The sequence below is a fragment of the Salvelinus sp. IW2-2015 genome, linkage group LG14, assembly GCF_002910315.2.
Source record: "Salvelinus sp. IW2-2015 linkage group LG14, ASM291031v2, whole genome shotgun sequence".
Taxonomy (NCBI): domain Eukaryota; kingdom Metazoa; phylum Chordata; class Actinopteri; order Salmoniformes; family Salmonidae; genus Salvelinus; species Salvelinus sp. IW2-2015.
The window spans coordinates 32,385,942-32,401,350 of record NC_036854.1 but is presented as its reverse complement, the minus strand read 5'-3'; the positions used below and the strand labels follow the sequence as shown (position 1 = coordinate 32,401,350).

At 45.3% G+C, this 15,409-nt stretch overlaps 1 pseudogene; it reads right to left on the bottom strand.

Annotated features, from left to right (window-relative positions):
• LOC111973535 (traf2 and NCK-interacting protein kinase-like) overlaps positions 1–15,409 on the bottom strand; it is a 73,780-nt pseudogene that overhangs the window by 15,024 nt on the left and 43,347 nt on the right.

The following is a 15,409-nucleotide window of genomic DNA, read 5'->3' as shown; positions in this document are numbered from 1 at the left end:
ACACACACACACACACACACACACACACACACACACACACACACACACACACACACACACACACACAGGATTCAATCACTTGTATTAGTACCGGTGATAATGCCTTGGCTTTAGCTTAATGGGCTAATGCAACACACAGACACCCAGGGTTAAACGTCATGCCCCCAGTCCACACACGTACCGACTTTGTAGTGCACACAGCCCTCCAGCTCTCCTACAGTGACCCAGCCCTGCTTCTTCTCCACCTCGGGGTCGTTGTGTAATATCCTGTTCCTCAGCCAGGACAGGTAGTACACACGCAGCTTATTCTTCTTCCCTGGAGGAGGAGAGGGGAGAGGAGAGAGAGGGGAAAGGAGAAGGGAGAGAGAGGAGAAAGGAGAAGGGAGAGAGAGGTGAATGGAGAAGGGAGAGAGAGAGAGAGGGGAAAGGAGAGTAAAGGGAAGGGGAGGGAGGGAAAGGTCTTAAGCCTGTTGGCTATTTGAGAGTGATCATAGAATCTGAACAAAGCAATGCTACAGGCCTCCAGCTCTTTAGGAAACACAAGACTGCCTTTTGGGGCCAGACAGTTAAAAACCACAAAGTCAAAAACAGAAACACACCATAAATCTTCCTCGATGGGGCCACAGAACCCTTTGTTAAAGTCTAACTGTGTTCAAGTAGCTGTCTTGCTGCAATCAGTCCTACCAGATATGGTGACCAGGACGTTGAGGCCCTCCAGAACGTCCATCTGTTGGAAGCGGCGGCGGTTGATCAGGTTATACACCTTCCCCTGACCACTGCGGTCCAGCAACATCAGACCGTTCTCTGTCCCCACCAGCAGGTTCACACCTAGACACACACACACACACACACACACATTTCAAATACTTTATTTGAATCCACAAATCACATTGCAGTCAAGAACAATTCCAAGATTTCATAGGTCATGGATATGTGGACACTTACAGATACAAAAGTCATGGATATGTGGACACTTACAGATACAAAAGTCATGGATATGTGGACACTTACGGATACAAAAGTCATGTATATATGGACACTTATAGATACAAAAGTCATGGATATGTGGACACTTACAGATACAAAAGTCATGTATATATGGACACTTACAGATACAAAAGTCATGGATATGTGGACACTTATGGATACAAAAGTCATGGATATATGGACACTTATAGATACAAAAGTCATGGATATATGGACAGAGAAAGCACCACACACACACACACACACACACACACACACACACACACACACACACACACACACGTGTCAACATATATAACGTATATTTGAAGTGTCTTACCCCAGAGAGCAGCACACAGTATCTCAGAGTTGAAGCGCTTCTTATATTTGCGTATCTCAGGCGTGTCGCTATGAGGTCGTATGTTGGTCGGGTTCACGTTGACCACACTGATCTTTCTGGCCTCGTTCAGTCTGGCCTGCTCCTGCTCCTGAAGCAGCAGCTCATTTGCAAAGAGAGCTGCAACCACAGGATAACATTACACTAATGTTCACACAACCTTTTAAACTTACAACAACAGGACACCCTGTATAGTATGTTCACACAACATTACAACCTTAGAGCAACATTCATGCAACCTCCTCCTTCCTAAGCAATTTACTGGCAACAAGAGCTAGAGCAAAGATGACAGAAGATTGACAAGATAACTGACTCACCAGAGGCAGAGTTTTCATCATCATCATCGGTGGGGGAGGTTCCGTAGACTCGTGGATCAACGAATGGCGTGAAGGAGGAGGACTTGGAGCCACTCCCACTGCCCATGCCATACTGCAAATCAGAGAGAGAGGGGGTGGGATCAGGACCTCAGAGCATTATAGGTAGGGTTCAGAGTTTTCCCTGACCATCTAAATAAGAAAAACTCCAGGCCCCAATTTCTGTCCTGAGGTAACAGGTTGCCAGGTGGTGAGAGTTTTCAGCATACACTTACGGGTTGCCAGAGAAGAAAGTGTGTTGAGCAACATTAGGCTTGGTTTGCCATGCAAACACACAGCATGCAGAGGAGAGAGGGCAGATAATGTGACCAGCAAAAAAGGAAGGCAATGTATGGAAGAAATGGTTATGGACTGGGTTAAACTAGGTTAGAGTGGGTTTAATCGCGAGCCAGACAGACTCAGCGTCTAGGTCCAAGTCAGACTTGACAGGGTGAGTTTTTTTGTTTGTTTTAGTACAGGATGCAGAGATAGCACAAGGGCACAGAGCCACAGGGCTAGGTAGCCAGCAAATCCAACCCGCTTGCTTACAGCTGCATTAAGGTTGGACAGGCTTCCTGTGTAGATTAAGACACCACAGAGCTGGTGCGAGATATGGCTCGGACAGTGCCTCAATTCAGGGACGAGAAATACGTTGTACTCCGAATTGTCCCATTATCCCAAATGTTACTCCGAGAAGATTAAATGACTGCTACTGTGACTAGCACCCGTTGTCTCTCTCTCCTCCGTGCTGCAGCGACCACCACAGAACATCAAAGTGTTTATCGCGCTGTCTGTGTTCGCACCGGACTAGTATTATCAGAGAACCTTGGAGTTTGCCAAAAAACAATAGGTTATTCTGGTTGGAAAGTTTACTCTCCTGCCATGTAAAAATTACTGCCACGGCAGATTAGGACGGGATGTGGTGTTTTGTGCTCGTGCACATAAATACATAACCCGACCCCCCCCCCCAGTAAAACTAATTCCGTCTAAATATGGCTCAATAGAGCCTGACCTATAGCCAGGGCCGGTCTTTGCCATTCTGCCGACATAGGCGAGCCCAAAAGATGAAACCCCCTGCAAAACTAGACTCATCCCAGTAAGCAAAATGAAGTTGAAAAGACATCTAAAATAAGTATTTTCCAGACTTTGAACTTACACGGAACCCAAACCGGCTACACGCGTGCGCCATCGTGCATTCATTTATTTTGTCCCACTACACCAAACGCGATCACGACACGCAGGTTAAAATATCAAAACAAACTCTGAACCAATGACATTAATTTGGGGACAGGTCGAAAAGCATTAAACATGTATGGTAATTTAGCTAGTTAACTTTGCTAGCTAATTTGTCCTGGGATATAAACATTGAGTTGTTATTTTACCTGAAATGCACAAGGTCCTCTACTCAGACAATTAATCGACACATAAAGAAGCTAGCCAGAAGCTAGCCAGTTCACGGGCTAACGTTAGTATTCAGCTAACCACGGTTGGCGGTCATCAGCTATCCTTTAGCTCGAAAAGCTATCGCCAGTTTTGTACAACGCGACTCAGACCAGAGCATACCGGACCTATTTTCTCTCCATATCCCCAGATTTCTACCGCAAGCTCTGGACCTTTACACCTGGATCTTGCAGCTAGCTAGCTGCTATCCGAGTGACTATTGGCTTACGTCGGTCCGGGAGCAAACATCAATTATTCCGGAGCTAGCCAGCTGAAGAGTTCCATCAGCCACTCCTGGGCTACAATCACCTATCCGGACCCGTTTTACTGCTGATACGGAGCCCCACCGGGCCTTCACGACTGGACTACCGACGTTAGTTCTGTCTGCGGTTATGGAACCCCTACCTGTTCAACTCTTAATGATCGGCTATGAAAAGCCAACTGACTTTTATTCCTGATTATTATTTGACCATGCTTGTCATTTATGAACATTTTGAAAATCTTGGCTCTCTCTAATTCTCTCCTTCTCTCTTTCTTTCTCTCTCTCGGAGGACCGGAGCCCTAGGACCATACGTCAGGACTACCGGGCATGATGACTCCTTGCTGTCCCCAGTCCGCCTGGCCCTGCTGCTATTCCAGTTTCAACTGTTCTGCCTGCGGTTATGGAACCGCCACCTGTCCCAGACCTGCTGTTTTCAACTCTTAATGATCGGCTATGAAAAGCCAACCGAAAATTATTCATGATTATTATTTGACCATGCTTGTCACTTATGAACATTTTGAACATCTTGGCATAGTTCTGTTATAATCTCCACCCAGCACAGCCAGAAGAGGACTGGCCACCCCTCATAGCCTGGTTCCTCTCTAGGTTTCTTCCTAGGTTTTGGCCTTTCTAGGGAGTTTTTCCTAGCCACCGTGCTTCTACACCTGCATTGCTTGCTGTTTGGGGTTTTAGGCTGGGTGTCTGTACAGCACTTCGAGATATTAGCTGATGTACGAAGGGCTATATAAAATAAACTTGATTGGTTATCTGCCCGAAGGAATTATCCAACTGGCCCCTCCGTCGCGACGTAACCTGAACGCCCATCTGCGGCCCTCTAATCATTAGCTGTCTTATCGGCTGCTATCTGAATAGGTCTATCGGACAATTTTCTTGGGTCACTATAACTATATCTATTTTGCCAATTGGATTGGTCCCCTCTACCACACGGAACCCCACTAATCTACCGACGGAAACGCACGAGGTGGCTAAAAACAGACCTCCATCCTATGCTAGCTTGCTACCCATGGCCCGGCTAGCTGTCTGAATTGCCGTGACCCCAACCAACCTCACTACTCACTGGACCCTTATGATCACTCGGCTAAGCATGCCTCTCCTTAATGTCAATATGCCTTGTCCATTGCTGTTCTGGTTAGTGTTTATTGGCTTATTCCACTGTAGAGCCTCTAGCCCTGCTCATTATACCTTATCCAACCTTTCAGTTCCACAACCCACACATGCAATGACATCACCTGGTTTCAATGATGTTTCTAGAGACAATATCTCTCTCATCATCACTCAATGCCTAGGTTAACCTCCACTGTATTCACATCCTACCATACCTTTGTCTGTACATTATACCTTGAAGCTATTTTATCGCCCCCAGAAACCTGCTCCTTTTACTTTCTGTTCCGGACGTTCTAGACGACCAATTCTCATAGCTTTAGCTGTACCCTTATCCTACTCCTCCTCTGTTTCTCTGGTGATGTAGAGGTGAATCCAGGCCCTGCAGTGCCTAGCTCCACTCCTATTCCCCAGGCGCTCTCTTTTGATGACTTCTGTAACCGTAATAGCCTTGGTTTCATGCATGTTAACATTAGAAGCCTCCTCCCTAAGTTTGTTTTATTCACTGCTTTAGCACACTCTGCCAACCCGGATGTCCTAGCCGTGTCTGAATCCTGGCTTAGGAAGACCACCAAAAACTCTGAAATCTCCATCCCTAACTACAACATTTTCAGACAAGATAGAACGACCAAAGGGGGCGGTGTTGCAATCTACTGCAGAGATAGCCTGCAGAGTTCTGTCCTACTATCCAGGTCTGTACCCAAACAATTTGAACTTGTACTTTTAAAAATCCACCTCTCTAAAAACAAGTCTCTCACCGTTGCCGCCTGCTATAGACCACCCTCTGCCCCCAGCTGTGCTCTGGACACCATATGTGAACTGATTGCCCCCCCATCTATCTTCAGAGCTCATGCTGCTAGGTGACCTAAACTGGGACATGCTTAACACCCCAGCCATCCTACAATCTAAGCTTGATGCCCTCAATCTCACACAAATTATCAATGAACCTACCAGGTACCACCCCAAAACCGTAAACACGGGCACCCTCATAGATATCATCCTGACCAACTTGCCTTCTAAATACACCTCTGCTGTTTTCAACCAAGATCTCAGCGATCACTGCCTCATTGCCTGTATCCGCCACGGGTCCGCGGTCAAACGACCACCCCTCATCACTGTCAAACGCTCCCTGAAACACTTCAGCGAGCAGGCCTTTCTAATCGACCTGGCCCGGGTATCCTGGAAGGATATTGACCTCAGCCCGTCAGTAGAGGATGCCTGGTTATTTTTTTTTAAATGCCTTCCTCACCATCTTAAATAAGCATGCCCCATTCAAGAAATTTAGAACCAGGAACAGATATAGCCCWTGGWTCTCTCCAGACCTGACTGCCCTTAACCAACACAAAAACATCKTYTGGCGTTCTGCATTYGCATCGAACAGCCCCCGTGATATGCAACTTTTCAGGGAAGTTAGAAACCAATATACACAGGCAGTTAGAAAAGCCAAGGCTAGCTTTTTCAAGCAGAAATTTGCTTCCTGCAACACAAATTCAAAAAAGTTCTGGGACACTGTAAAGTCCATGGAGAATAAGAACACCTCCTTCCAGCTTCCCACTGCACTGAGGATAGGAAACTCTGTCACCACCGATAAATCCACTATAATTGAGAATTTCAATAAGCATTTRTCTACGGCTGGCCATGCTTTCCACCTGGCTACCCCTACCCCAGTCAACAGCACTGCACCCCCAACAGCAACACGCCCAAGCCTTCCCCATTTCTCCATCTCCCAAATCCAGTCAGCTGATGTTCTGAAAGAGCTGCAAAATCTGGACCCCTACAAATCAGCCAGGCTAGACAATCTGGACCCTTTCTTTCTAAAACTATTTGCCGAAATTGTTGCAACCCCTATTACTAGCCTGTTCAACCTCTCTTTCGTGTCGTCTGAGATTCCCAATGATTGGAAAGCAGCTGCGGTCATCCCCCTCTTCAAAGGGGGGGACACTCTTGACCCAAACTGCTACAGACCTAGATCTATCCTACCCTGCCTTTCTAAGGTCTTCGAAAGCCAAGTCAACAAACAGATTACCGACCATTTCGAAACCCACCGCACCTTCTCCGCTATGCAATCTGGTTTCAGAGCTGGTCATGGGTGCACCTCAGCCATGCTCAAGGTCCTAAACGATATCTTAACCGCCATCGATAAGAAACAATACTGTGCAGCCGTATTCATTGACCTGGCCAAGGCTTTCGACTCTGTCAATCACCACATCCTCATCGGCAGACTCAATAGCCTTGGTTTCTCAAATGATTGCATCGCCTGGTTCACCAACTACTTCTCTGATAGAGTTCAGTGTGTCAAATCGGAGGGCCTGTTGTCTGGGACTCTGGCAGTCTCTATGGGGGTGCCACAGGGTTCAATGTTTGGGCCTTCTCTCTTCTCTGTATACATTAATGATGTCGCTATTGCTGCTGGTGAGTCTCTGATCCACCTCTACGCAGACGACACCATTCTGTATACTTCTGGACCTTCTTTGGACACTGTGTTAACAACCCTCCAGACGAGCTTCAATGCCATACCACTCTCCTTCCGTGGCCTCCAACTGCTCTTAAATACAAGTAAAACTAAATGCATGCTATTCAACCGATCGCTGCCTGCACCTTCCCGCCCGTTCAGCATCACTACTCTGGACGGTTTTGACTTAGAATATGTGGACAACTACAAATACCTAGGTGTCTGGTTAGACTGTAAACTCTCCTTCCAGACTCACATCAAACATCTCCAATCCAAAGTTAAATCTAGAACTGGCTTCCTATTCCGCAACAAAGCATCCTTCACTCATGCTGCCAAACATACCCTCGTAAAACTGACCATCCTACTGATCCTCGACGATGTAATTTACAAAATAGCCTCCAATACCCTACTCGATAAATTGGATGCAGTCTATCACAGTGCCATCCGTTTTGTCCCCAAAGCCCCATATACTACCCACCACTGCGACCTGTACGCTCTCGTTGGCTGGCCCTCGCTTCATACTCGTCGCCAAACCCACTGGCTCCAGGTCATCCACAAGACCCTGCTAGGTAAAGTCCCCCCTTATCTCAGCTCGCTGGTCACCATAGCAGCACCCACCTGTAGCACGTGCTCCAGCAGGTATATCTCTCTGGTCACCCCCAAAACCAATTCCTCCTTTGGCCGCCTCTCCTTCCAGTTCTCTGCTGCCAATGACTGGAACGAACTACAAAAATCTCTGAAACTGGAAACACTTATCTCCCTCACTTGCTTTAAGCACCAGCTGTCAGAGCAGATTACTGCACCTGTACATAGCCCATCTATAATTTAGCCCAAACAACTACCTCTTCCCCTACTGTATTTATTTATTTATTTAGTTCCTTTGCACCCCATTATTTCTATTTCTACTTTGCACCCACTGCAAATCTACCATTCCAGTGTTTTACTTGGCCACCATGGCCTTTTCTTTCCTTTACCTCCCTTATGTCACCTCATTTGCTCACATTGTATATAGACTTATTTTTCTACTGTTTTATTGACTGTATGTTTGTTTTACTCCATGTGTAACTCTGTGTTGTTGTATGTGTCGAACTGCTTTGCTTTATCTTGGCCAGGTCGCAATTGTATATGAGAACTTGCTTTCAACTTGCCTACCTGGTTAAATAAAGGTGAAATTAAAAAATTAAAAAAATAAAACGGCCAACCGAATAGTTTCTAGTCAACTCTCCTCCTTCCAGGCTTTTTCATCTTTGAATTCATATGGTGATCGGCATCTAAACTTTCATAGTATTACCACGACGACCGGCAAAACAGTTCGTCTTTCAATCACCCACGTGGGTATAACCAATGAGGAGATGGCACGTGGGTACCTGCTTCTATAAACCAATGAGGAGATGGGAGAGGCAGGACTTGCAGCGCGATCTGCGTCAGAAATAGAAAGGAGTTCTATTTTAGCCCTTGACATCGCAGACCGTTGGCACGCGCGAGCAGTGTGGGTGCAATAATTGAATAACATGGATTTCTAAATATATTTTGCAACGCTCGCGCACGCGACGTGTCCGGTCTGGTCAGCATGTTAGGTTCTGAATGAAAGGTGAAAAGCTATTTTCTGTATGTTTAAAATATATATTTTCCAGGATGCTGAAAAGGTATCTTTTCCGGACGTTGAAATCAGTTTAATTTTTGGTTCTTAATGAAAGTTGAAAATCCTTATTTTCCTGATGTTGAAAATACGGATTTCACAGGCATTGAAAATATTCTTTTTTCGGATGTTGAAATCAGGCTCAATTTTGGTTCTGAATGAAAGTTGAAAATATATGTTATTTATAGACATCTATGTTTGTACCAAATCAAGGCTGGTCAAAACATAGAGGAAAATCTGAACCAAGCATAGATGTCTATGATTGATTCAGAGTTGGTCCAGACCGGACCAAAAGCCAATGTCCGTGGAAATCAAAACCGGTCCGGAACTGCACCAAAAAAACACATCCAAAAAGGCAACAGCCTACAGTCTTGCCTGTAATTCAKTTTTATGAATGCCCGTCTGTGGTAAGCCTACTGTTTGTAAAACACCAAAAAACGACATCCGGACAGGACAAAAAAAAGACATCCAAAAGAAGTCTGCTCGTGCTTACTAGAGTGTAGCCTACCATGTCGGCCCTCAATGGAATGTTATGAATGCCCATCATTGTGGTAGGCCCTCCGTTTGTAAAACAGGCCATAGCATTGGCTTTGTTAGTCCTGATTCCTGTAACTAATCAGTCAATGGCTATTTAAGCTCTGAATATCAGCAATCAAACTTTATTAGGAGTTACTGCCTATTTGCAATGTGTTTACACAGCGGGAAATACCGAAGTATTTTCTTTTTCACTATGATCAGCTTGTCAAAAAATGGACATATACATACTTGAAACCACTTTGCTATTATGCACATAGCAACATGGTCTAGGAAAAGGCGCTAAACATGTGTATATGACAAATACAATTTGATTTGATACTCTTTCTTCCATATCCTGTATCTGCTACATGATTTATATTAGATAATTTTTTTACTGAACGTTGGTGCAGCGCTGCAGAGATGTGTCTCTCCAACAGCACCCTGGAGAGGCAAAATGAACAAGCAAAATATTTTGAGTCCCTGCCCTTGACAAAGTGGGCAATGCTTATCAAAGATCGGCATCAGCTCTCACCAAAAGAGCCCATATGTCACTGGTTGAGAGAAATTGTCATTGTTTTTGTGCAGAATTTGAGGTTTTGTGTTGTTGTTGGATGTGTTGTTGCTGCCTAATGAGTGGGCAGGCCGTGCCTATAACATATCCTAACCACATCAATAAATTGGTTATAACAAACTCTGAACACCGTAACACATATGAACTCAAAATGGATGCGGAGGACGTGACAAATAAACTCGAAACGGGAATATTTTCCAGGTTGCTCAGGAGGTAAAAGGGAAGTCCGATGTGTGGAATAAATGTGACTAGTTGTGGAAAATACTGGAGCTCAAGAAAAAGAAGATAAGGAGCAAGCACTGCGTGCATATTATATGTGACTAACACGTGTTGTATAGATTACAGTAGAATTTTTCTGACCATTTGGAACAATGTAAACAACACTAAATAAAGTATAAGTGTACCAGAGAGTCTGTTAAAACGTTGTTTTTTTGTTAAGCCTTTATTACAGCAAAGACTAAACAGTCGCATTCATTCATGAATGCAATTTCCGAAATGGAACGGTATATTTATTGTTTAGCTAWTTATTCAAGGAGATCAAGAAAAATATGCGTTATTATTATTATAAATATTATTTTTCAAACAATTTCAAACAGTGTAAACACTAAATAAATTAGAAATAATACCAGAGAGGCTGTTCTAACAAAGAAAAAAAAGCCTGTATTACAAGATCAAAAACAGCCAAATTTATGAAATTGCTGTGTGAAGCATGGTGCTCACGGAATCAGTAGGCTATTAAACACACACAAACAGGCAAGAGAAGCAGGATCTGTCTTACTTCTGTATATATATTGATGATTTATAAAGACAGGCACATTTAACAGTTAGGCTATTGATTATAGACCTACTTAAGTTCTGGTTTCCTCTCTCCTCACTTTTCTTAGGCAAAAAGGCAAGGGCTGTATTGTCATCTCCTCATTCTCCTTGCCGTGTCTGAATCCTGGCTTAGGAAGGCCACCAAAAATTCTGAGATTTCCATACCCAACTATAACACTTTCCGTCAAGATAGAACTGCCAAAGGGGGAGGAGTTGCAATCTACTGCAGAGATAGCCTGCAAAGTTCTGTCATACTTTCCAGGTCTATGCCCAAACAGTTCGAACTTCTAATTTTAAAAATTAATCTCTCCAGAAATAAGTCTCTCACTGTTGCCGCCTGCTACCGACCCCCCTCAGCTCCCAGCTGTGCCCTGGACACCATTCTGTGACATTGACATCGCTCCCATTCTAGCTTCAAGAGTTTTGTTCTGTTGCGCTGACTAACTGCGGAACATACGCCTGCTTTACAAACTCCCCGGCACGATCTACATCTAAAAGTCTAGCACTGCTCAAATCTCACACAAATATCAAGGAAACTACGCAGACGATAAAATAAAACCCGCTCCATCCCGTCACGCCCAATGCCAGCAATACTAATGAGACATTCATCACCAAACTGACAAAACCTGACCCTCCAAATACAACAGCTGCTGTCTTAATCACAAGATCTCAGCGATCATGCCTCATTGCATAGTCTCCGCTGCGGGTCCCGCGGTCAAAAGACACCCATCATATATCAAACGCTCCTAAAACACTTCTCGCGAAGCAGGACTCTTTCTAATCGACCTGGCCCGGGTACACGGATGGATGAGATTGACTCATAACCGTCAGTTGAGGATGCTAGGTCATTCTTTAAAAGTTACTTCTCACCATATTCAAAGACCAAGACACATGACTCGATATCAAAAACTATGCAGCCTGAAGAAACGATTAGGCCTTAGGTACTCCAGACCTGACTGCCCTACGACCAGCACAAAAAACATCCTGTTGGCGAACTGCAATAGCATCGAAAGAGCCACGCACTATGCAACTGTTCAGGGAGTCAGGAACCAATACACGCAGTCAGTCAGGAAAGCAAAGGCCAGCTCTTTTCAAGCAGAAATTTGCATCACTGTAGCTCTAACTCCAAAAAGTTCTGGGATACTGTAAAGTCCATGGAAGACAAGAGCACCTCCTCCCAGCTGCCCACTGCACTGAGGCTAGGTAACGACGTCACCACGATAAATCCGTGATGATCGAGACTCAACAAGCATTTCTCAATGGCTGGCCATGCCTCTCTCTGGCGACTCCAACCTTGGCCAACAGCCCCCCCCCCCCCCCCGCTGCTACTCGCCAACAAGCCTCCCCAGCTTCTCCTTTACCCAAATCCAGATAGCAGATGTTCTGAAAGAGCTGGAAAACCTGGACCCATACAATCAGCTGGGCTTGACAATCTGCGACCCCCTATTTCTGAAACTGTCCGCCGCCATTGTCGCACCCCTATTACCAGCCTGTTCAAACTCTCTTCGTATCATCTGAGATCCCAAGGATTGGAAAGCTGCCGCGGTCATCCCCTCTCTCAAAGGGGGAGACACCCTGGACCCAAACTGTTACAGACCTATATCCATCCTGCCTGCCTATCTAGGTCTTCGAAAGCCAAGTCAACAAACAGATCACTGCACATCTCGAATCCCGTACCTTCTCCGCTGTGCATATACCGGTTTCCCGAGCGGTCACGGTGCACTCTCAGCCACGCTCAAGGTACTAATGATATATCATAACCGGCATCGATAAAAGACAGTACTGTGCTGCCGTCTTCATCGACCTGGCAAAGGCTTCATCTCTGTCATACACCCATACTTAATCGGCAGACTCAGTAGCCTCGGTTTTTCTAATGACTGCCTTGCCTGGTTCACCAACTACTTTGCAGACGGAGTTAGTGCGTCAAATCGGAAGGCATGCTGTCCGGTCCTCTGGCAAGTCTCTATGGGGTCACACAGGGTTCAATTCTCGGGCCGACTCTTTTCTCTGTATATTATCAATGATGTTCTCTTGCTGCGGGCGATTCCCTGATCCACCTCTACGCAGACAACACCATTCTGTATACTTCTGGCCCTCTTTGGACACTGTGATAACCAACTCCAAACGAGCTTCAATGCCATTCAACACTCCTTCCGTGGCCTCCAACTGCTCTTAAACGCTAGTAAAACCAAATGCATGCTCTTCAACCGTTCGCTGCCTGCACCGCCCGCCCGACAGCATCACACCCTGGACGGTTCTGACCTAGAATATGTGGACATCATAAGTACCTAGGTGTCTGGCTAGACTGCAAACTCTCCTTCCAGACTCATATCACACATCTCCAATCCAAAATCAGATCTAGAGTCGGCTTCTATTTCGCAACAGAGCCTCCTTCACTCACGCCGCCAAACTCACCCTAGTGAATGAATCACCTACCGATCCTCGACTTCGGCGATGTCATCTACAAATGGCTTCCAATACTTCACTCGGCAAACTGGATGCAGTTTATCACAGTGCCATCCGTTTTGTTACTAAAGCACCTTTTCGACCCACCACTACGACCTGTATGCCCTAGTCGGCTGGCCTCGCTACATGTTCGTCCGTCAGACCCACTGGCTCCAGGTCATCTACAAGGCTATGCTAGGTAAAGTGCCGCTTATCTCAGTTCACTGGTCACGATGGCTACACCCACCGCAGCCACGCTCCAGCAGGTGTATCTCACTGATCATCCCTAAAGCCAAACCTCATTTGGACGCCTTTCCTTCCAGTTCTCTGCTGCCTGCGACTGGAACGAATTGCAAAAATCTCTGAGTTGGAGACTTTTATCTCTCAAACTTTAAACATCTGCTATCCGAGAGCTAACCGATGCGTGCAGCTGTCCATAGTCCATCGGTATATAGCCCACCAATTTACCTACTCACCCTCCCATACCTGCTTTTATTCTCTCTTTTCTGCTTTTTCTTTGCCAACCAGTATCTCTACTTGCACATGATCATCTGATGATTTACCACTCCAGTGTTAATCTGCTAAATTGTAATTATCTGATTTATTGCCTACCTCCTCATGCCTTTTGCACACATTGTATATAGATTCTCTTTTTTTCTTTTTTTCTACCATGTTATTGACTTGTTTATTGTTTACTCCATGTGTAACTCTGTGTTGTTGTCTGTTCACACTGCTATGCTTTATCTTGACCAGGTCGCAGTTGCAAATGAGAACTTGTTCTCAACTAGCCTACCTGGTTAAATAAAGGTGAAATAAAAAATAAATAAAAAAATTCTGCTGCTGCCTCCGGCATTGTTCTCTAAACCAATATGCTGGTTAACTTTGCTATTATGCACATAGCAACATGGTCTAGGAAAAGGCGCCAATTCAACAGCGCTTTGAATTAACCGCTGCCGGCGACCACTATCCAACGTGGGAGAAAGCGCATTTGTTATAAAATAATATTATTTTTATTAGTGTTGCACCATTGTTTATGTAATATAAGCATATACAATTTCAGTAGCACTGGACAGTGAGCGATGGACTGTGCCATCCCCACGGCCTCCACAATGGATCAGTCCACACAGCGCGAATCAGACAGGTGTCTTGTACACCATGATTATTATTATATTTTTTTTTCTGCTCGACTAAAGAATCTTGGTCAGCCAACAGCCTATCTACCAAATAATCGACCAGTCGACTAAAAGGGGTCGGCCCTAGTTGGGATAATGGGACAATTTGGAGTACAACGCATTTCTCATCCCTGGATTGAGTTACGTTTCTGAGCCATATCTTGCACTGGCTCCATGGTGTCTTAATCTACACAGGAAGCCTGTCCGGCCTTAATGCAGCTGTAAGCAAGAGGGTCGGATCTGTTGACTAGGGTGCAGGGAGCTTGTGTGTACAGGGCTAGAATGTAGGGGGTTTGTGTGTAGAAGGCTAGCAAATAAGGGTGTAGGGGTCTAGTGAACCTACTTTGGGGTGGCCGCGCCCAGAGCCATCGCCAGGGGATACCATGGGGGAGGGGCTTTGCTGCACCAGATCGGGCAGATTGGCGTTTCGGGGGAAACCGTTGCTGTCGGCGAGAGCGGAGCTCCGCCTCCTGTCCCCATAGGTCTGGAACAGAGAGAGAGTGAGGGCCACTCTACACACTGATCTAAGTTCAGATTAATGTATTTCCTTGTGATGGGTAGGATTTGGGAAAGGTAAGATGATTCTAGATTTGTGTTGAAGGTAAGGTTAAGGTTGGAATCTAATGGTTAAGGTTAGGTTTAGGGTTTGGAGGTTCATCTGGATCTGTGGTTAAGAGGGATGTTCTGCCACTGATGTGGAAGGTGGGTAAACCCAAAGACTTGAAGAAGCTGAGCGACGGCTGGTGACAATGCAGAGACTCATTCTACACAGACAGACACACGCAGAGCAGAGTGCATGCCAGGATGCTGAGTTGTGTATTAAGCAAGCAGAGCGAAGCCCAGGGGTCAGGGGTTAAAAGTGAAAGGCGACTGACCTCTCTCATCATCAGGGTGCTGTCTTGGGAACTGTTGCCGTAGGAATCATTATGTCCTCCCATCACACCGTACACCTCACCACTACTCTGCCCCGCAGCCGGCCTGACACAACACACACACACACGTTTAAAATACTAAAAGATGCACTATGCAGACATCGCTCTGCCATTTCCTGGTTGCTAAAATTCTAATAGTAATTTAAGTTTATGTGACAAAACAAGCAAGTATAGTGTAGAGAATCATTGTCACATTTAAACCACTGAAATATGGTTTCCAGAACCAACAATATTGTATTTTCAACTGTTTGAAACTGGTGTACAAAACCCAAAGTAAAAGAAGCAAATAGTGCACATACTGTAGAACACATCTGCCGCTTTTTAGA